Consider the following 22907-nt stretch of genomic DNA (forward strand, 5'->3'; position numbering starts at 1 on the left):
AGATATACGTGTTCATTGATGTTTCCCTTACCCCTCTTACCTTCCTTGCAGAAAATTTCCATTGTCCAATACCAGTGTTTGAAACATACACAAACAAAAAAAGCTACATGCTGATAATGTGTTGCTGGCTCCCAGAAATATTTCTTGCATTTGCTGGACTGGTGACATGCCACATGTTAACTGCTGGGAGAGCAGGGAGAGATGGTTCAAGAGTTGATTTGGTCTCCTGCCAGTGATCTGGACACTCTGGCTGAACAACCACCAGAATCCTGCATGTACAGAAGGACACTTGCAAGGTTTCTTGGTCTGAGTGTAGTGTGTGGTGGAGCTGTTTGATGGTTTGCATCCCCACAGCAGCAGTGCTCCATAGGCAGCACCCCAGTGGATGCATCCTCCATCCATCCATCCATCCGGAGAGGGAGGCAGCCCTTGCACTGCAGAGCCCAGCAGTCCTGGCTGCTGGGTGAGGTGCTGCTGTCCCTCCTTCCTGACACATGCCTGAAACCCAGAGAAGGAGATTTGTTATCTGGGTACTGCGCAGGCTTCTCCCAGACCACCACATCACAGGGTCTGTGATGAAACAAGGGATGGGGCTCTGACCTCTCCAGTCTGAAATCACTGTGTCTGTCTCCTCAAAAGCACACATTCCTAGTAGAGGTGCTTTCCAAGTCTAATTCTAAAAAATCCAACTCAATGTAGAGTAAAACACACTAAATTTTGGGAAATGCTGCTGTTTATTCAACTCAGTTAGATTTGTTTTGGAAGAAAGTGCCAGATGTATCTTCATTGGTGTCGTTTCCCATTGAGCTTTATGCTGTCATTAAATTGCAATCCTGTTTGTTGCTGTGTCCAAGAGTGCAGAAAGGACTGGCAGAGCTGTGTGGATTTAGACTAGGCTGAAAGTGCATTCTAACATTGACTTGAATTTGAGGAATAGATTTTTTTTAAAACCTGACTTATTCTCTGATGACAAAGTACTGCCCCTCTGGCATGCTGCCTGCTGTGTCAGATGATTCAGGGTATGGACTAATCATGTCCAGAGGTCAGAGAAGAGGAAGGAAAGGCTGAAATTAAAGGGTAGCACACTTAATTAAAATTAAAAGGGAAATATAAACTATTTGTTTTGCAGAATAGCCTGTAGCACTCACTTCTGGTGGGGTTGGAACAACAAAATAGGGCCTTCAACCACTTAAATGGGTGCAGCTTGGAGAAAACCAATGGATTTACAAGGCCTGTCTTTTATTCATTGCAATAGGTGTAACAAGTAATTGTGCCTAGAATCAGAAGGTTTAATGGTTAAATATTGGGTTTTAATTATTGTGCCACCAAAGATGGCACAAATCTAAAAAGAGAAGGGGAAAGAAGAGGGTGGGCCATATATAGTTACAAGGAGGAAATCTGAAGTTAATCCAATGAAGATAAATTTTAAACATCATTGTTCAAATACTATTGGGCCATGACATAAAAGGATTGCCTCCTGACAAGGTTGGGAGATTAAAAGACATTGTCATTTGATGGCACACAATTACCTTCATTTTTACCACCATCCTTTTCCTTGTCCACTGACATTGCATACTGGATATGGATATAAATAACCCTTAAACAGCTTTGGCTATAAATGACTGGGAAATCTCTTCATAAACCAGCAGCAGCTTGACTTTCCCAAATTTAAATAAAAATGGTTTGTTAATTGGCAGAAGTCACATCTTTCTGTTGTGAGGGGCTTGCAGGTCTCATCCTTCAGAGCTGTGCAGGATTGCCCACACAGCAGGATGCTCCCAATTCAAAAGATCATTGAATGAGGTAAACCTACAAATGTGCTATTCCTCTTTGGCCAAGGGATATCCCAGGGCAGAGTGGCCTTTCATTTTCACCTACTGCCATCCTGCCAGATGTTTTTTTGGCAAGTGGGTGTTTGCGGTATTTGCACTGCCTCTTCTGTCGCATTGGCCTACCTTATGAAGATTTTGGATAGCATTTTACAATATATGACCTCCTTCATATCAAAACAACATGCCCTGTGATATATCACAACCCAAACCAACATGGTTAAACCAGGGTGGGTGATGAGGAACTGTCCCTGCCACTTAAATACTGTGCTCATGGTATGGTAACCTCAGTGAATATGGAAATTCGTTATCCTCTTAGGTATGGACCAAGACCAAATACAAATTTATTCAGAATGTGAAGAAGATAAATGACTGATAAATGGGAAAAGAAATAGCTGTCTTCCATAAAAGGGAAAAAAAAAAAAAGAAACAGGGCATGTCTTAGAGAAGAAGTTTATTGCAGGGATTAAGGATTTGCTAGTCTGAAACCTGATAAGGGAAAGAATATCCATAATCCTTTTTCACTGAGAAAATTTACATTAATTAGCAATTTAGGTCAAGCCAAAGCGAACGCGCAAGAATGAAGAGAAAATAGCAACCTTTGTTTCTATGCAGCTTTTCCAAACAAGCAGTTTGTGGAAGCCATGTCCTTCTCCTCTCTATATTGATATTTTATGGCACTACATACCAGCAGCTTTCCCCATACATGAGCTGAAAAGACTAACCTGTAAACATCGTTGTGCATGAAGATGACAGCCCAGGCTGCGCTGGAGCCCAAGGCAACACATGGCTGAGGGGACAGCCGAATTACCTGAGTGCCATTTTTAGAGCTACAGTAATTTAGTGGTACAGAAAGCCCTTGAATGCAGTACTTCCAGCTGAGTTCCTACAGATTATGGTCCCTCTGGTAGATTGTGCTGGGGGGGATTGCTCTCTGCTCTGCCGCTCTTACAAATCTAGAAATTCTTTTAAGGGCTGGAGATACATTTTATTTAGGCTAATTGGGAGCTTACCTAGAAGAAAATGAGAAACAAAATGTCTGTACCATGGGAAAATCTCAGCTCTGTATGGGATGACTGATTACACTGCTGCTTTGCTTAGCTGCTTGGGCCAATGTCACAAAAGCACATAAATTTTAAAGTTGATTTCCAGAGACAAGGATCCTGGGTGACTGTAAGTAAGGCAAAGACTTGCAGCAGAGAATTTTTTTCCTCATCTCACTTGTTCTGTGTGAAGAGGTGCTGAGCATCCATGGCTTTTCTCAGCATCAGCCAGAGCTGTAAGCTGCCAGCCTTGCCCACCACAGCCCCAAATGCCTTCATCAGTCTATAACCTGAGCATTGCAGATCACAACTGCCATGGGGCTTTAAGGTAACTGAGATGAAGGTGGCCTTGTATCTCTACCAGACTTCAAACCTGCTGCAAATGGTCATTGAGCTGACCAATAGTTTTCTCATCTTCTACCTATCGACTGTTTCCTGATAAAGTCTATTAAGTAAACACATGGGATAAGTATGAGAATGGGTGAGAAACAGTGTAAGGCCCCAGTACTGGTTTTCCATTTAAAAAAAATTGTTTAGTTCTGTCTTCCCATTAAACCAAGATGAGCTTTGGGTTGGGATCACTGCTAATATTTTGGTTTTCAGCTAGCATACAGGAAAAGATTTATGAGACAAAACTGGCAACATCTAGACAAGAAAGTATCTGTGAGTTTATCTTGTTCAAAACTAAAATATGAAAGTGTTGTAAAAACTAAATTATAATAGTTTGGAATAAAATGAATAAAAGAAAAAATAAATAGGGAAGAATAGAGGACAGCAGAATGAGAGCAAAGAAAGAAAAAAGATTAAGAGAGAGGAAAATGTTATTTCTTATTCATTTCTCCTTCCTCTCACCTATTCCATTCTCTTTCATAAAAAATGTAATATTAGAAAGCACATCCATACTCCTTAAACTTAAGCTTGATCTTCTTTCCTAAACACATCTCGTAATTCCTATCACAAATTTGTCAAGCTAATGCTTGAAGCTGCCCAGTTCTCTTCCAGTTTTGAAAAAACCCCTCTGCTTGAAAATGTAGAAATCCTCCTTTCATTTTCAGCCTAGTTTTACACATGACCAATTTATTCCCATTTGCTCTTTTACTAACACAAAGCAATAACTTCTATAGATCGTGCCCTTCCCTCATCTATACAACCAGTGGTGTATTTATGGAGAGCAGTCATTTCTTCTTTCAGCTATATTTGTCTGGGCTAAAGAAGAAAACTTCCTTTAGACATTTCCTTTAGGGTAGACTTTCCCTTGCCCAGTAAGTCCAGCAGACAGAGGCAGCTGTCATATCTGCTGGCCAAGCCTGCAAGTCTCTTCTTTTGGGGTTACCAAAGCATCCATACAGCCCTCTTTCAAAGCTCTTTCTCATGGGGTCTGCTACACACTTCTAACCTCCCTCTCACTCTTTTCCCCCACTCAAGTACTCTTTTGCTAAGCCAATCTATGTGTCACTTTTTCTTTTGTGGCAAATTTTCTGAGCACAAGCCAAGGTTCTGTATCAAACTCATCTCCAGTAGTAATATTCTTCTTGATAATACACTTTTTGCTTGCTTCTTTATCCCATGATTATATTTGTAAGACTGTTCTTATACTCAATTTTAACTTATTTCTCCTGGGTCATCACTGTGTTACTGAGCTACCAAAGACCATATGGATTAGATTATCCACACTTGCCTCATCAAAGGAAGACATCATGCAAGTTTGGCACACTGGTAAATTCATGTTGCATGTTATCTCATTTTCTACTGAACTTTTTAAAAATTTGCTCTCCCTTCAGATGTGATAGTTTTGTTTCTGTTCACATAATCCCATAAGTTTTTTCTTTCATTGTCCTCCTGGCAAACTCAGAGCACAGAATTCATTTAAAGATTTTATCTTACCTTACTCTTTCTGAGAAATTGACTTCTCTATTTTTTTTTTAAATTTCAGATTCTGACTGGATTTTTCCAAACATGCTCTCAGCTCTTTTACCACTTTCAGGTCCTCATCATCTCATCCACCATCACTAAAATCAAATAGCGATGAGGGGAGGTTCCTTTGAGAGCCTGCTCTGGCTCATTCCTTTCAAGATCAGATTAGATACTGCTTGAGCCTGAAGAGTGCTTTGGTCTGCCTTCATTACATGCCTCCAGAGCGGGGTATGGCTTCTTTTTGGGGAAGGGCCAGCTGTGACATCTCCCAGTCTTCTGCCAAGCGCATATTGACAGTGTTTTAAATGCCACAGAGTGTGGAGTCAAATTCTTAGAGCAATTCTACCCCAGACACAATGTTGTCACTGCTCTCATAACTCAGCTCAGCAGCCTCAGTATCATTTACCCTCAGTCTAAACATCAAAATTGTCTGCAAAACATTGTGATGCAAGAAAATGTCAGCAAGAAGAACAGCACAGAGGGTTTTGAACATCCTTAGCTGTGTGGTAACTGGTGATGCAAACTGAGATACTAAGAAAGGAGACAGCTGTGTCTGCTGAAAAATCAATGTGATTCCTCTGCCAAATGGGGAGATTGATAAATATGAGCTTCAGGGACTGGGAAGGACTACGAGTTTGGAGCAACTCTTTGTATATGTTACTCTATCTGCTAATTAAAGACATGGCTTTGATGAGGGTTACAAGCTCAGGGGAGGTCAAGGGTTGTGTCCACAGAGAAAGTAATCAGAGAATTGAAAGCAAGGGGAAAGCATATATCTTTCTAACAAATTGGCTGATGTAAAGAAGAAGAAAACAGGAGGACAGGAACCATCTCTGCAGAAAAACATGTAAATGGAGATGCTATGGTAGTGGAAAGCCAAGCAAAACCTAAAACAGCAAAACTGTGTTGCAAAATCAAATCAATAACACAGAATGTTTTGGGGTTTTTCCTAAATAGCATGTTATCACAAAATAATTGCTAGTGGTTGTTATTTACAACAGTTGCTTTTATAGCAAGACTATTAAATATAGGGAGTAAGAAAACAATAGCTCCAAAAGCAATAAATCTTAATGTTTATTGAAGACTGTACTGAGAGATTTCCAGATCAGCTCACAAGCAATTAACCAAGACACAAAATGTCCTTACAAGGTAGAATAATCATATCCATTTCACAGATAGGTGCACAAAGAGAAAATAGGCAACTCAGTCAGTTAGACAAACTCATATACAAGACAACAATTATTCTTTCTTTCCTGACCCTTACTCTAAATTTCCACCACTAAAATAAAAATTACTTTTCCTTGAAAGAGCAGCAGCAAACATCTGCTTGGGTTTGCGTGGCTGAAATTTATGCAGGCATTTTAAGCAGCTTAACAGCAGCAGCAGCACCAAAATAATTTTTTTTCAAGTGGTCAGAAGTGTTTAATACAGTCTTGCTGACATGGCAGTGGCATCAGAAGATGCTAGACACTGTGTTAAGTTGACAAGCTATTATTTCCAGTCTACTCAGCTCGTTAAAAGATTGCAAAAGGAAAAAGCATCGCAAATTGAGATTCTGCCTGCCCTGCAAAGTCAAGAGTGCCAAGGGGCACGTTTGTCTTTTAAGTGTCTTGCAGCATGACCAAGCCTGTTCTCATACCATGGCCCATCAGGAAATGGCTGGAGAGGGGACAGCCTGAGACTGGAGCCTGCTGTGCTCCATAATCCAGCACTTATTTCACTGCTTTTGTGCCTCCCACAAGCAAATCCCAATAACCAAGTTTCTGCATAACATCAGTAGCATGGATGGTGAGCTGTGCAAGGCATGGGGACAGCCTCTTTTTGCTGTAGATGTGCACTGATGTTGGTTTGGTGTCCACCACCAGCAGCAGCAAGCCATTTAATGTCCCAGCTCCAGTGAAGGAGGAGCTGTGTGTACAGTCAGATGCTGCAGCTCAGTAGTCAAGGGGCTGCTTTTTCAGATGCCAACAACCTGTCTGCTTGTGCTCTTCAGGGCCACACATATATTTGTACACTGTGCAAACCATGCCATGGGCATTCAGTTGTCTTCTGCAAAGGACTACACAAGGTAAAAATCCCTGTCAGTCAGGCAGTGCACATTAGGACATTTCTGAAAACACTCAATATTCAAAAGGAGGAAGGGGAACCCTGCATCCACTGCCCCACTGCCAGCTGACTATTGGTGTGATACAGAGATGGAACACAACCCTGGGGCTCCTGTTCTGGAAAGGCTCAATTTGCACCTACCCAGATCAGCACTCTTTCAGCATCCCTGTGGGCTGGGACCTTTCCAGGAGGTATTTTTAAGGAGACACCTCGCACCAGTACTGGGTGCTAAAAGAGTACACAGGAAAACAAACTCATTGCAACTCAGACTCCTGTGTAACATTTGACCCTGGGAATCTACCTCAGCCAGATCAAGAAGCATCATTTGGCCAGCTGTCTAGATTGCAAGCTCTTCAGGGTAGAGAAAAAGACACTGACAGCACCTAAACAGTTCGGGTTCAAATCTCAATTGAGACTTCATGGACACAAATAAGATAGTCAAAATCACTGACTACTGTTGCCATCAAAATTATTTTTGTATGACTCACTGGGGAAGAGCTGGGGGCTTTTGTACTTCTAATGGGAAAGACATCTTTTATTTTATTTTATGCTCTGTTTTTATTAGATATTTGTCTTGCTTCAGTCTGTTCACATGTATGTTTTTAACTGGGGCCGTTAAAAGTTTGCAAGTGTGTAGCACAAATAAGTGAAAAAGGTTATTAAGAAAAATGCTTGAACTGCAGGTCAACAATACAAATTAAGATGTATTGCAAAAATTTGCCAAAGAATAGGTCCATAAAATGGCTTGAAATTCTTCCCAAGCTAATTAATTAAGATTAGTGAAAAAAATATACAATTCTTTCAGTATCTTTTGTTTTCTGAAAAGATCCTTGCATTATTCTAATGAAAGACTGTTAAGCTTTAATGGCCTAAACTGTAGGTAAGCTGGAATTTGAATAATGATAATTTATTTCTAGCTCTAAAATTAATGACATTTTGAAGCACATTGACATTGTTTGACACACTCTGATTCATGCAAAACTTTGGATCCCGCATTCCTTAAGGGTCAGCTCAAAGGAGGGCTCCTTGCAAGGACAACCATTGTAACATCAATTTTTCTGGTTGGAGTGCTGGACTAAACCTCTATGCTGTGGGAACAAAGTGACTGTGGGAATCCTCTGTGTAAAACCTTTCTGACTGTTAGGCTGTGATATAAAGAAAACTCATGTGAAGAGAAGATAATGGAGGGTAATGTTGGAGGAGGACAGCCCGTGAAATACAAACCAAAGCAACCTTTAGCTCTGTAGTGTGACCTTTTCTTCTTATGCCAGCAGACTGGAGGTGTGATTAAAACCACAGCTGCTGTGCCTCCAGGTTTTGTGCTCAGTTTGCATTCTGGCTCCATGTCATCTTCTCTCCTGTTCCATGGACACCCTAACCCTTTACACAGCGATATCACTGACTTCACACCGATTTCTTGTTCATCTCAGACACTGGCATACAAAGTTAATTAATTACCAAGCCTTTTGATTTAGCACTACTACTCAGGGATGGTCTTGAACTCCCAAAAAACAGGTGAACATGAATGCTGCTCAATGCTTAGCAGCTCTAGATGGACATCCTAAAGATCCAGCCATCATCCAAAGACGTCTTTAACACTACCAAGACTTTAGAGAGGTGGAGAGACAAGAAGAAACACAGTCATCAGGATGGAATCTAGAGCCTCTCTTCATTATCTTGGCCCTGAAACTTCTCTTTTAGCTCCTGCATTTCAGTTTGACAGCGTCTCCCCAATGCATAACATCAGGAGTAACAATGCACGTGGTGGAGATGGGAGATGTATATTTTTGATAAGGAGATTGTGAGATTTGATTCACCCTGTCAGAAAGAAGCATTCATTAGTGTCCATTCTCTCCTAAGCCTATGGTGCCCATGCATGCACCTTCCATCAGCTCCCTGTGAGAGGAAGAGGTCTCATTTCAGATTCAAAAGTTTCTTTATTTTTTATGTCTCTTCTTCTGTACTGTATTTTTTTCTTTTGTACAGTGATAAGAGATCAAAGGTCTGGGCTATCTTGCTTGGACTAAAAAATTATTTCCTTCTCTATTTAAGATTAATTAAGAACTGTTGAAGAGAAAAAAGGTCAGAGCTACTCTGAGACTGTTCATTCCATTCCCCAATTACTCCATATATACTAAGCCTGAAAGAGCTGTAATTAGATATGAGACAAGCCTCATGAGGTTCTCTTTCTGTGCAGTTCCAAGCACACTGGCAGTTGTCCAGAAGTTAAATATGTAAATAAATCATCTTCTTTTCAACAAATTTCTTCTGTTCATCATACTTCTCCCTTTTTTCTCTCCAAGGGCTAACCAACCCGGACCTTTCCCATATAGTAGCCTGTGTACTGAATAGGCCCATACAGAGCTGAAGGGAGAGATTGCTGCTTCTCCATTGCAAGCTGTTGGAGAGCCCAGCCTAGCAGTGTGCTTTGTGAAGCCCTTGGAGTAACTTGTATGAGCCTTGGAAAACCCCAGCAGCTTCTGCACCTAAATATCTTTGCACATTTGTGTGTTTATATGGGATCCAGACAACCACACAGGGTTTCTCCATTGAAGGTATGCCACCTAAAAATTGGTTCACCTGCCCTACCAGGTGAATCCATAGCAGGTGTGCCACATGCCCAGGTGCTCTGCCAATGAGAGAAATGATTTACAAGGATGGAAAGGAGCTGAGATTGGTGCATTTGCTGCTTTTCCAAAAACTGTCTTTAGTGAAGAAGTTACCAGCCAAGTCCACAATGCTAGGCTGACATCTGATTTCCTTTATTTCATGGTCACAATACTAGGAAAACTATTCAGTCCATTTAAAAACCTATCTGTCTCAGGTATTATCTCCTTCTACTTGCCTTCTTCAATTTCTTGTTTGCTTTCTCCATTTCACTTATTCTTTGTCACAGTAATTTATATTGGTGACTAGCCGTCCTGTAAAAGGATTTGCACACCAAATTGAAACCATGTAAATTATCCTACCTGCAGGATACTTTTAATATTTTCTCTGATGTCATAATTATTGTTTAACCTGCTTGGCATTGAACCCTCAAAAATTGTTGGCATTCTCAGAGGAAAAATGTGCTAGCTTTCAGTAGCTTTTGCCCAAAATTACTTCAGAATATTTATTTTTTATTTGCAAGAGTTAAGGAAAAGAAAATCTACACATAACAAAGCATATGGAATAAGAGAATCAAAACAATCTGCTTCAGTCACAATCTTCCCAAAACCAACAACCTACACATGTGGGGGACTCCAACCCACAAGCTGATAAGTCAGCATTGGTGACTTACACTTCAGCTCGTTTTTCTAAAACAAAGCTCTTTATTGCCTTCATCGTGTAAATAAAGTGAAGACCACAAGGAATAAATGCTGGAAAATATGTTTCTGGTGTGTGTGAATGTGCCCCTGGAAAAATACTAAACTAAGAAAGGAAATAATGTAAAGGGCAGAAAGAAAGCCTCCCTTGTTTCATTTTTTGAGTGCGTCTGGTTTGCATTTGTTACTATGTTTTTCACTTAAGTACACTTATTTCTTTAATACATATGAATGACTGGTTTTGACTGGCAGTTTGAAAATGTGGTTTTACTCCAATTAACTGTACTTTTTGTCTGTACTTAGCCCTTCTTAAAACCATATTTCTCCAGCTATTTTAAAGCAGGAGCAAAAACAACACATGGAACAATTTATTGAAATGCCAGGCAGGTTTGACAGGTGCAGGAGAAACTGCTTAGTTTCACAAATTGAAACAGCTGCAGTTTTATAGGTGATGAAATTGCATTGGGATGGGGTTTCAGATTTGTTAGTTCATCTTGTGTTTGCTGTTTTGTTTTTGAAGCACTGAGTCATTTCCCTCTCTCCAAGGAGGACTTGTAAGACCTATCTCTCAAATGGAGAAGGCATCTAGTCACCACAGAGTGATGGGAAGCTTGGTGAAATTCAAGCAGATTTCAGAGTAGATTGAAATGTAACTAGAAAATAATAGTTTTCTCCTCATGGGATTATAAATAAATGTTGCTGGCAGCTTTTGGAGCAGGAAATGCTATAAACATTTGGTCCATCTTTCAGATAGCCTGAGCTAAGATTTTATTACATATATCTAAAGAATATCATGCACAGAAAATTTTGAATCATTAACCCACAAATTTTAACCTCAAAAGAGTCTCTTGTATCAAGGAGGTTTACTTTCAGTCTGTGCAATTGCTAGACGACGATGTATGTTTTATTTTCAAATCATTCAGGACCATATGTTCTCCTACAGTGACACAGTATGTATCAAGTGGTCTGCTTTCCATAAGTTCAATTTATCATCCTAGTGGGGAAAAAATCAGTGATGAAAATCAGTGAATGATCTTATAAGAATTGGTCACATGTGGCAATGAATTAATTTGTCAAAACACTTGAACTATAAATCCTCCTCCTAGCTTAAATCCCTGCTGATGATGGTTTTTTAAGCCCTAAGTTCTTGTATGGTTTGGTATAAAACAATCTTTTAGATCCTGATAGAAATTTATTGGTGTTTTGCACACTGCATCTCAGCTGGGATGCCATTTAGAAATGGGTGATTTGAGTGGCATGGGACTTTAGGCAACCCAGTAAAGTGTAAGGTGTCCCTGCCCATGGCAGAGGGCTGAGAACTGGAGGATCTTTAAGGTTTGTTCCAACCCAAACCTATTCTGTGATTCTATTACTCAGTATCTCCTTTGACTTGGAAAAGAAAAGCAAGGACATTTGCCTGCCTGTGTTACCCAGTCTGATAGATGACAGGACAGCCCCAGAGTGCTCAAGCTTGACCAAGGCTGTGGCAAGTCCCCCTGGCACTGCCATGCCACTCTACACATGGGCCTGCACAGCACAAGTCCCTGCTGCCAGGTCCCAGGGACCTGTCAAAGGCTGATCTGTAAAAAATTACTGGCATCTTTCACCGGGAGCCCCTCTGGGAATACTGCAGCTTTCTAAGGTGTATGGTCTGTCTCACAGCTCTGTGAATATTTTGGCATGTCTCTCTCACAGGGCCAGAAGGACCAGGCATCCTAAATCAGCTCGTCTAGTGGTCCTGGTTGCTTTAAAGATTGACAAAAATTAGGATACTGTGCAAAGTTATATAATAAATTAGAAGGGTCACCTTCTGCCAGATCTAAAGGAGATTAGTGAAGTGTAGAGTTAGGCTCAAATTTGAAATAGGGAAGTTATTAATTTCAGCCCACACAAAATATGCTTCCCTGCTCTGACAGTATGAAGCTTTTGAATAGTTAAGGATGCCTACTGAATGGGACTTGGTGCTGTAACCAGTCATCCATAATGTTCTGCCACTGCAGTCATTATTCTTGATCTGCAGTTAAACTTTATAATGCTGGGCTATTTCAGCCCAGATTACTGAAGGATGCAAAATAACCATTGCATCAGGAAACTTGAGATGGAGAAAATGTACACTGAGGTATCTTTGTTTTGCCTGGAATTTTTTCATTCATCTACCTTTGCTGCCATTCACATCCAAGCATGCATTCCTGTGCCCGGATCAGATGCTCACAGTACCCTGCAGAGTGATTTGAGGCTTTGACTAATAGATGTGGGATGTGGTGTTTATCAAAGCAGGAGTTAAAATAAATGTTGCCTAGGCTTACTGACAATTGGCATTGCTCACATAAAACATGGAATAGAGAAAAGAAGGTACCAGAGAGCAGCCTCAGACTGTTTGGATAGGATTTCGGGTTGTATTGTTTGTGTTGTTTTTATTTGATCTAGATGAAAAGCACTTTTAACTTGGTAGCCTGGAAAGATTACACTTGCACATACACAATAAAGCCCATTTTGTTTTGTTTTGCTCTTTGACATAATACGCAGAGGGTGTTTATACACCAGAAGGGACAATGAATCTATTGTCCCATCTCGTGTAGTAACAAGTGCCATCAGTGCTTGCAATTGATCCAAGAGCTCTTACCTGATTCCAACACATCAGTTATTTATTTATTCACTCACAGAAAGAAGAATCCCATGACACTAACAATTGTTATAAGGTTATGAGAGGGAGCAAAAGAGGAAAATCCTAAGTGGTGCCTATTCAGTTGTTTAGAATTTTTTGGTGCCGCATTACAAAAAACCAGTGTGAGGGCACTGCAAAAGTTAATTTAGCTGTTAATGTGAGATGTGGGTTTTACAAACTTTCTCCTGCACAACTGGAGCTGGCAAAAGCTTTTCCATTTCCATTTACTGGAACAGGAAAATCAACCAGGCAGTTTGCACTGTGCCCACTGACAGTAGTTATTTGCAATACTGGTGTGCCTAACTTTTCTGCTGCTCTTCATGCCTTGAACTACATGATTTACAACTTGTTCAGCAGAAATATTTAAACCCCTACTTAGAGGACTCCAGATTCCTGGAGTTGTTTTGGTACCCATCAGCTTTTGGGATTAGTGCCTGAATGCAGTCACATGTTGACATATATTTTTTTAAGAATCTTGCCTTTGCTGACTTTCTTCTGTGGCCCGGAGACATGTCATTCACACTTAAGATCATAAAAATCTGCCTTATTTACTTGATGTGTTAACATTGCAAGTGATGACAACAACAAGTACTGAAATATTTCCCTTGGATAGATGTGATTTCTGCCAGATGCTGTATATTCCCTTGCAATACCGAAGTGTGCTTGGGGCTCCTGTGAAAAACATTCCCTGCACTTCTCCATCCCGAGCTGTGGCAAATCTGTCCTTCCCCAGATCCCCCTCACATGCAGGTAACCTTTTTCCTGGCACAGCTGGAGGGTTAAACTCTCCTTGAATCCAAGGCATGTACGTCCAGCCTCGGACAGAAACAAAGTGTTCTGCTATTTGGCCTCTGTCTGCTTTTTAGCGAGCGGCTTCTCGGCTTTGCAGGGAAAGCAGCAAATGATGACTATGCAGCGAGTTGCCCTTCACTTTCCCTTTTAAAATAAAATGTGATTATTAATCAACAAAGTGGTGTGTTTCAGGGATCTGCAGGGAAAAAAATAGCTCGAGGTGATTTGACAAAGTGATTCTTTTGCTGTGCCGCATTTCCCATGGGACATGACAAATTAAATGTCAGAGTCAGCGAGAGAGTAGCGCTGGATCTCAGTCGGGGCATTGATCAGCCTGCCTCTCGTTTACCACTTTCCACTCAAGTAGATGACTGTATACAGTTTGAACAATGGAGCTTTTCATTCCCTAATCTACCTAATTGTAATTTAAATAGGTTTCCTGACAGTCGCCCTCGAGACTTCGGGGGAGATGATTCCAAGAGCTCTGTGTCCACCTCGGGTTTACATAATGGATGAAAATTCAAATCCTTGTCCAGGGTGCAATTAGATAACGTCAGGAAAAGGAAAGAAGGGATCAGATGAACAGCAACTGGAGAAGGGGGAATGTACATTTGATATTAGAGGGAGGCAGAACTCAAACACAGGCGCATGCACTGACCTAGATCACACTCGAGGCGTTTGGTTGTGTCCGGCAGGGAAAAGAATATACAGAGGCTTTGAAATTCATGCAGAGCAAAGGAGCTGACTAAGAGCCAAAATAACCCATAACTGATGCAAACAAACTTTCACGAAGAATGGCATTTAAGTACAGAAAAATTCAAGGGCACAGAGTGGTTTATTCCAATTTCCCACAAAAATATGAAAAAAAAGCCCGTCCAAAGTTTCAGAGGGAGAAAATGCTGCTGTGCAGAGCACAGGGTTGCACAGGCTGTCAGATTACATTTGATACTATTGTGTTGATGGGTGTGATGTTTCATTGAGAACTGCCTGATAGTACTGGACCTCCAAGCAGTTTTTCCCACAGTTCTCCTCAAGCCATTCCGTCACCCAGTTTATGCTCAGTCCTCAGCAAATGTCTTCAATTTTAAACATCTAATGGCCTATCAAATTTGTCTATAATCTTACGCTGGTTTTTTTCACACAAATATTACTCCAGGATGTGTATCTTCCCACCTTATTGCCAAATCCTTCTAAAATCCACAGTCCCTATCAGACACTGGGGCTTAGTGCAGTGGAGTGACTGCCACAATTACAAAGGGCCTAATCTTGCAAGACATTATGTCACTGCATAACCTGCCTTTTCTTGTGTATTCATCAGTTCTGAAGGTCAAGTGCTCAGCTGAGAAGCCAGCAAAGAAGCTCATCTTGTCCTGCGAAGCACCAGGTTTTTCAGAGCCTCCAGAAATAGGGAGGATGTTCCAAGATGGTCACTGGTGCCACTGGCATCTTTTTTCCTCTGAGCAAGAGCCACATCTGCATTGGTAGAGGCTGCAGGGAACAGGCTGGTGCTTCTCTCATGAAAAACATTCCTCATAATTGCAGTGATGGGGACTGGCTTATGGATAACCGATTAAAGTGCAGAATGTGCTGGGTCGACTGATGCCATTGACAACTGAGCCATATGAAATTAAAAGCTTTATCTGTTTGCTATTACATAACAGCAAAAACCAGGAGTGAAAAAAAAACCCTGGAACTTGGCAAATCTTATTTAATCACATCTGGCAATTTTCAAATCTAAGATTATCACTGTTGGATATCATGTTTTTAGAAAGTAAAGCAAACAAAGAAACTTGAGAAAACAAGACTCAGAAAATAAAGAGCCTTTAAAAAAATACTTGTGCACCTTTCAGCAATGCTACAGGCCATGCTTGGGAAAAGGGTATTTAGAGCTGCTCTCTAGCAACAGTCACATTTCAATTTAGTTTGGGATTAGTGAAACATGGCTACAGATTAGAAGGGTGCAGAACACTCCTTTGAACTCACTTTTCTTGAAAGAACTCACTTTTCTTGAAAATTTTCATCAATTTTATTTGTTATCATTGCAAGAAATGCCAGAAATACCAAACAATTTTGACTACTTCCAGAGCTCCTTTGATGGTCCAACAGAACCACCAACAGAAAAAAAAATTAAAATGTGGCATGGTGGAGAAGTGTTTACTCTCAGTCATGAAAGTCTGTGAGTGTGAAGTTGACTGCATTTCTTCCAAATAATTTGTTCTGTATCAATAAAAAACAATAATAAAAAGAAAGAAAATAAAAAGAAATAAAAAAAATGTAATTTGACTTGAACATGTAAAAGTTTTGATTTTGGAAAAGTTAAAATTATTTGCTTTGACAACCTCAAAACTCTTCATTTTAAGAAATTATTCAAATGAGTAGTTATATTAAAGCTGATTATCTCAGACACATTTAGAGTCTGCTGCTTATACTCTATAATGGTGGATGAAATTGCTGGGCCTTGTCTTGGAAGCAAAAGTACAGAAGTTGTCAGAGGAAGTTCAGAGGAGGATTGCTCTGAACAGCAGCAGGCTCTAGTTTATTTAGTGGTAGTGGATATCTTGATAAGAATTTAAAAAATAATGTATTTGAATAATAAAATATTCCTTACAGTGCCACAAAGAATTATGCACCTAGCACGTTGCTATTTGAGCTCTGGGGAGACCTTACAGCATCTTCAAGTACCTGAAGGGGCCCTACAGGAAGTGTAAGGAAAGGCTTTTCACAAGGGCATGTAGTGACAGGAGAAGGACCAAATTCACACAGAAAGAGGTTTCAATTAGGTATTAGCAAGACAATTTTCATGATGACAGTGGTGAAGCTCTGGAAGAGATTGCCCAGAGAAGTTATGAATGCCCCATCCCTGGAAGTGTTCAAGGCCAGGCTGGATGGGGCCTGGAGCAACCTTGTCATAAGGAAGGTAGCCCTGCTCACAGCAGGGAGATTGGAACTAGATGATCTTTAAGGTCCCTTCCAACCCAAATCATTCTATGATTCTATGATCACATAATGCCCTAAATAGCAAACTATCATCTGCTACCTGTTAATTTGTGAAATCAGTGAAGAAACTCTGAGAAATTTCTTTAAAATTCTTTTACGTTTTGTGCAATCCAGTGTAGGATTTTTTTTAGGGGAAGTGAATTAAAAAGAAATGAACTTTTGCACTTTGAATCCCATAGTGACATTTAAGATAGCCCAAGTCAAACAGAGCTATAGATCTAAGGCACTTGTCTAATGTAAATGTAAATATTAAAACCTCAAAAAATCTTTGAAGTATATTAAGGTTAAAGCTAGACAAAAGCCTATAGTGTAGACTTACAATTCAGTGACTAATACATATACATAACACTTCAATAAACTTAACTGAGGCCCTCTGTAAAGGAATATATAATCTACAAGCATCAATAGAAACCCAAGACCTGCATAGCAATGGCCAGAGAAATTGGTTTTCTTCCAAAGTCTGATCTTGACCTTGCCGCTATGAAGTTGCTGCCAGTTCCTACTTTCAAATCAGTATTTTCAATGACTTTAGACCCATATGGATATATGTTGAAAGTCAGTGGTGAATCATTGAATTTTCTACACTCTTCTGTGCATTTTACTCAATCTTATTTCAAAATCAAATGTAGGGTTTGTCTGCAAAGGGATACTGAGGGGCATTAGTCTGAATTAGCTGAAGAAGTGAAATTAGAGGAGTTGAATGTCATTAAAGTCCTCCTGAACCTCTCAATTCGGAATAAAAACTGAAATTTTAACTCAGATAAGTGGAATAAACGGCTGCAGAGCTAATTAAACCCCCCATAACTCTGACCCAAGGTGCCCACACCAGGGCTGGATGTGCATTTCCGTGGCTTGTGCCTAGAGAGCAGACTTTAGCCCATGCATGTAGGCGAGCCCTGGGAGCAGCCGGGCACGCCGGGCATTGGCAGAGCCCCTTGGCACCGCCACAGCCCAGCCCCAGCGCAGCAGGTCCGGGCACGTGGGCGGGTACCAGGAGCGCCTCACTCAGGGGCAAAGGCTGCACGGGAAAGAAAAACAACTTCCCCGGGCTCAGCTGTGCAGGCCCTGGGTTCCTACTGGCATTTGTTGATTGTACATTGCTTTTCAGAGTGACTCAGTTAAGTTTATGGAAATGTTATTCATGTCTTGCTGAGTCAGCACGGCGTCCTGGACTGGATGTACGTGAACCTGGACTTTGTCCGACCTAATGAAGATAAACTACTTTTAAAGCTCTCCTCTGACAGTGCATTTGTGGGTGTGCTAACCTATTGGAACTTCTTCCAACCATTAAAAAAAAAAATCAAACCAAACAATCGTGCTGGTTCATTCAATCTCAAAGCTGGATTCTCCTGAAATTTTTTCTCCTTAGTTTCCCCAGAACTCTGCTTCATTCAACAGAACAACAATATGACCGGAGTTCATATTGTTGAGCAGTGTTCATGATCATGCCTATATTTAATCTCTCAGTACAGGCCATAATATATAAATAATATGGACCTATCATGTGAAAACTTTGGTTTAGACCAACATTTTTAAACAGCAATAAGTAATCCATAAAAAAAAGATGTGTATCTGGCTTCAAATCAGGAGTCAGCTTGGAATAAATAATAAATAAAGAAGAATTCTTCAGAATTCAGAGTGAACTCAGGAACCACTTGCTGATGCTAGAGAGAGAAATGCCATCTACATTCTGGTGTGTGCAGCTTCATAAAATGCACTCTGTTACTTTCCCTCATCATTAAAGCACCAGTGGTTTATTTTTAATTTATGATAATTAAACTGCAGAATGTATATTTCATTGCCATTAAAAGGTACAGCTACAAGATCATTCAATACCAACACATTTTGGTGTATCAGGAGCACCCAGGTCACATATTGAATGCTTTTTCATACACAGGAAGGCTAGAGATATGGAAATGGAAACACAAGAGAGTGAAAAAACAGGTGAGGTTACAATAGAAATTATTTTATAACTGTATCACTGCAAATGTCATTAATTTGATATCACAAAACCAAATATCATAGGGTCTTAATGAAAGCTTAGATTCACATTTACATGTGAATTCCATATGCAATTGAGAAGTCTCAAGCAAAAGACTGGCCTATGTTTCCTGAATTTTAAGGAAGACTGAACCTGCAGCTCCTTGCAGCCCTGGTCCTTTTCTGCTGTCAGTTTGGTTCTTTATTCATGCACATTTCTGCACACTGTGTGCACCAATAGTGAAACGACTGAAGTTGCAGGATGTTGAGGAAAAAAGGCAGAACCAGGTCAGAAAATACTTAACTGACCACCAGGTGTATCTTGAAAAGAACAAATTTGACATTTACTTCCTTCAGAATCACATTAAATATATTGAATGTTTCCTGTAATAAAACTACACTAGGAAATTAAGCTTTTTTTTTTTATTTTACCATGAATATAATAATTATTTCCAACACACCAAAATCTGAAATTAGATCAAGACACATAACTGTGTATTTATTTGGGGAGAATAATATATTTAATGATGTGCTTAACAATCACAGAATCAATTATGCTTGGCAAAAATATATTTAAAAAAAAAAAAACTGCCTGGGTTAAAAGCTCAGTTTCTATATATTTGTTGAAATTAAACCTGAAAAAAATAATCCCTCCCCCCTACAACTTCAACCCATCAATCTGAAGCTAAAGCAGTCTGGATATTTTGTGGGGATGCTCTGGAGCATGGAGGTAGAGGGTAATATTATCCACATGAACTGACACTAAAAAATGCAAATGGGGAATGCACTGGAAAGCAGCTCATTTGCCCACAGAAGGAAATCTATTTGCTTGGTTTCCATAGAGAGGAAAGAGAAATTTTCCTAATGCTGAGATTTCCGGCAGGTCAGCAGAGCAGGCGCTTTGCTCATGGAGGAGTCACCAGCAGAAGGCCAGTCAGAGATGTCTCATTCTGTTTGTTTATCATGCATGGTCCTGGTTACCAGTTGCTATGATATGGATTTCCACTGTTAATCAAGCACTTGCCATCCTGCTCGTGACTAATGTAAGATAAAATGGGATTTTTTTCATGATGTAAAGCATCCTCTAATGGCAAAAATCATCTCTTAATGAAGAATGGAGCTGCTGAGGCCAGGGATCCCAGAGGAAAGAGATTGCATCCTTTCAATAGGAGGACAGTTGGGCTGTGAGCCCTGGCTGTCTCAGCCTTCCCCCTCCAGGCTGGGAGAGTATGTCCTGAGACATCCCTGTCCATCCTTTGCATTCTAACTACAGAGTTCTGATCAGATTCATTGCAAATATACCACAGCTCACATAGTGGTCTTTTGGCTTTCACAGTGCAAAATAACTTGTAAAAAGAGCTCAGAGAGGTTCTCTCACTCCTCGCTTAATGTCTCAGAAAATCCAATACTGTTGATTCACATCAAAGAGAGTCACAGAAGTGAAAGGAAAAGCAAACAAAGTGCACAAGGCTGACACCGTGCCCTGCCAGCACAGTGCATTATGCTCATGGCCAATGTCCTTCCTACTGCAGTGCACTGGGTCCTAGCTGGTTAGAGGAGTCAGGATCAAAATCTGGGGCAGGTCAGCAAGAGAAACTGACTCTTGAATGGAGTGATAGGAGGCACAGAAAAGGCTGAGGTAGTTTATGAAGTCAGAGATGATACAGGAGATATTGCTGTTGAAAGAAAGGACTGCAGAAAGCAAGTCTTACAATTCTATTCCTGCAAAACCAGTCTGCTTTTTCTCAGGGAGAAACTGAGCTGTTTAGGCTGGAAGAACTTGCTTTAGGTAGTTGTCACTCTCTTTTAGCAGTCTACTGCATACTTCAATATATTTATAAAGCCTTTATTTTGTAGATAAACTTATGGCAGAGTTGCACAAATCAGAGAAAAATTCTCAGCATTAAGACCTTGGCTATGATGATGTGTGCTCACCCTGACTTCCCTTGGTACTTTTTCCTACAGAAAATTGATCCTGATCCTCATATCTGATTATTTGCCCCAATCTGTGCTACTGTCCTCATTGGAAACTCTGTTGTGCCCTCCCAACATCTGTAGAGCAAAGAGAGTCCATAATATTCTTCTGTGTTGGCAGGTACGAAGGTGGATTAAGAGCCCAATGGTCAACGCTGAGAAGCATCCACATGCCAGCCTCAAATACCCAGGGCCCACTGTGATGAATTTACCTGCAGGGGATGCAGAGCTGGAGCCTCCCTTCTGCCAGACCTGCCTGAGTGACCACCCTTTCCAGCGAGGGATTGCTCCTCAGGAGGCCGAGTCCTGCTCCTGGGAGAGCCAGAGAAACTGCAAAGTAAGCCACTCTTTCCTCCCCACAAACTCTGTTTACATGTTTTGTACTGATAACAGGTCTGTACTTACAATGGACCTGTATTTAAGAGATTGTGTTCCCCTGGAAGAGAAGGGATGTTCCAAAACCTGAAACTCTACTGACCAAGGCTGTTGTGCACATCTGGGCTCTGCTTTCTACCTCGAAATTTGGTGTCCATGGAAAAGACTCTTCACTAAAGTGCTGTGATGTACTCTCATAGTATTTGAACAGATTAGCAATAATAATAAATATTATTTCCCTGTTTTACAGAAACTGGGGTAAGAATAGGTGATGTTATCTTTCCAAGATAGTGAAAAGGACCCAGACTTGCTAAGTTTTTCCCTTCTGTCCAACAAGTATAAGACCACCTTCATCCCCTCTACTCCCCAAACCACGTCTAGCTTTCTTTTTAGAAATTAGAATTTGGCTTAGGTAGTTTTCCCAAACAGGAGGTAAACTATTCAGGGGGTCTTCTAGCAGAAGGGAAACCCTGTTTTGCCTCAAGTCACGTTGGTATGTAATAGATGACACCATTCCTCATCTAGTGCTGGGCAGTTACACACAGAGGTGAAGATGGCAAAATTGTGAGGGCTAAGATGGTCGAGAAGGGGCTTTTCTGAGGCAGACTTTGGACCTTTTTTTCATTGTTCAGCTCCACATAATCCCTGTGGATAAAAGCCAAATGCAGAACAGAAAGTTTTCCGCAGAGTCTGTCATCCCTGACAGAATTATCCCTTGCCTGGAAATGGTGTGCAAAAAAAAGGAGAGAGTTGTAGAAACATAAAAGCAAACAAATAAGAATCTTTCCAAGTACAAAGCAGAGCAAATGTGACAAGGCATTTATCAGAGCCTTAGCATAGAGCTCACAGCAGAAACATTTTTTTCAAGCTACATTTGCTGCATTTTTAAACAGGGAAATCCAAGCAGCAGGTAAAAATGGAAGTCTTGTGCACTTCTGAAACCCAGCAAAAGCATTGTGGTTAAACATGTGCAAGTGAAGGAGCTAATTACTCCTCCATTTTACTTCATTAAGAAGATTAATTTTGCTCAGGCTGAAGCATTAAAAAAATGAAAGCACCAAAGACAGCAGGATTCTGCAAATCCTTTGCCCTGCTGTAAATCACATGTATTCCTGCAGAGCTGTAGGGCCTCACAACTGATTTCCATTAGGTTTCACATGCATGTGAGGTAGATTTGGCTGAATGCAGATTCCCCTGGACCTCTCTCGCTGTCTCCTTTCTGCAGGCAGTGGAGAGGCTGCTTACTCAGCAGCTGGAGTTTGCAGCAAGGGAGGTATTTTGCATGCTGCTTTAAAAACATCATTATCAGCAAAAGACTTCTTGGATAAAGCTTTCCTGCATAAGGAATCTTTTAAGTAAGTTAAAGCACAGAGTCCTTGATGTGATTAAACGTAAGGTCACTGCCTTTTTCTCTACAGTAGAACCAGGAGGAAGCTTTTAATAATAAAGGCTGAAGGCCTTTATTTTCAAAGTTTAAAGAGAGTTTCTGGGTGAGATTCTGTTCGAGGGTTACAAGTGGCACAAGCTGCATCAAGTGTGAAATAACTCCCCTCACTTTAAACCAATGAACTTGAACAGAACTTGCACAGTTCTGTATTTCAAGGAGAAGAGAACGTGATCTCTGTTAAATCAGCAGGGAGCTTGGATTGTGCCAGTCATCTCTCCTGGATAACTCTTGTTTCTTTTTCTCCTCTGCTCTTCCTTCTCTGTTTTTCAGTACTGCAACCAGGTACTGGTATCATGATTATAGTTCTTTGTGCTGTGCTCAACACCAACCCATACAAGGGTCCACCTGACCCCGTTCTTTTGCTCAAGGGCAAATTAACTCAAAAACAAATCAGCTGTGAAATATTATTAAAGGCTTATTCTAGGCAACAGTTTTTTTCTGACAGGCTTCAGGTTATTCTGATCAGTTTGAAAAAGGCCT

This window comes from Ammospiza nelsoni, chromosome 3 (genome assembly GCF_027579445.1).
Source record: "Ammospiza nelsoni isolate bAmmNel1 chromosome 3, bAmmNel1.pri, whole genome shotgun sequence".
Classification (NCBI taxonomy): Eukaryota; Metazoa; Chordata; class Aves; order Passeriformes; family Passerellidae; genus Ammospiza; species Ammospiza nelsoni.